Here is a 1067-nt window from a genome sequence, read left to right on the forward strand (position 1 = left end):
TGACTGGTTGATTAGAGTTGGCTTCCTCGATCATGTGTATGAGTGATGAGATGTTGTTCTCCATATGCGGTGGCCCATTTAAGCTGGCCCCACTTAACTTGAAAAGCCAAAGAACACGCTAGGTTTCAAGTTAAATGGGGTCTTTCTTCAATAGGCCACCCCATATACAGACTTGGCAAAGATATTCTGTATATTTAAACAAGCGCGTCGCCTAACTGTGGTACTCCGTGTGTATGAATCCCTGATTTGGCTTCTCCTTAGCCGTGTTCTTGGTTCAGGTAGGTCTAACTGTTATCCAGGCTGCCATCATGAGAAAATCCATCTCACTTGGCATCCCTTTGGACCCATAACGCTCTCCGGGACTAGAAAGAACGAATAGCCTTCATCCAAGCAACGGGAAATAGTTGCAAGCTCAGAAGTCAGGACAGCAAGTACTGGAAAGACATGTTGGGTAAGTACAGGAGAGGACCTGAGAACACAATCCTCCATGACCCAGAGAGCATGAGAATTATATTGAAGCATGTAAGATGGACTCTTGTACAACCAAGATACCATGGGCATCTCGTAAGGTGAAGAACAGTGTTCCCCACACACAGGCCAACAGACAGGCAAGCCAAACTTTTTCTCCTTCAGAGACAATGGTTACACCTCTGCTCTTCTCTTTCTCTCTCCATTCCTCAGGATCCTGATGGAAAAGTTAGTTTGCCAGTCTGCAGTATAATATGGGTTTGGAAACACTGATACAGAGCCCTCTCAAAGTGATAAATTCACATACAACTTTCTTCAGCACATAATCTCACCAGGCACTGGTGAGGTCTTTTACTGTAAAACCTTGATTAACCAGAACTCACCTAACCACTACCCCAACTAACTGAATCACCCCTCCTCAGTACTCCACATTGATGAGAAAGCAGCAATAGTACCAAAACAGAAGACTGCAAGGAATTGATCTTTTTTTTTTTTTTTAATCACTTACCAAGAGATGACCTATGGTTAGGTCACATTCAGCTTTGTCTCCCATATCATCTCTCTCTCTGGATTGATCCTCAAACATTTGAGGTTGCTTC

General features: G+C 43.7%; 1 protein-coding gene across 1 annotated transcript in view; it reads left to right on the forward strand.

Annotated features, from left to right (window-relative positions):
* Nucleotides 1-1067, forward strand: part of GRIA3 (glutamate ionotropic receptor AMPA type subunit 3) — a 273791-nt gene that overhangs the window by 251876 nt on the left and 20848 nt on the right. The gene's annotated exons all lie outside the window — the stretch shown is intronic.

The sequence above is a fragment of the Crocuta crocuta genome, unplaced genomic scaffold (genome assembly GCF_008692635.1).
Source record: "Crocuta crocuta isolate KB4526 unplaced genomic scaffold, BGI_CrCroc_1.0 scaffold482, whole genome shotgun sequence".
NCBI lineage: Eukaryota > Metazoa > Chordata > Mammalia > Carnivora > Hyaenidae > Crocuta > Crocuta crocuta.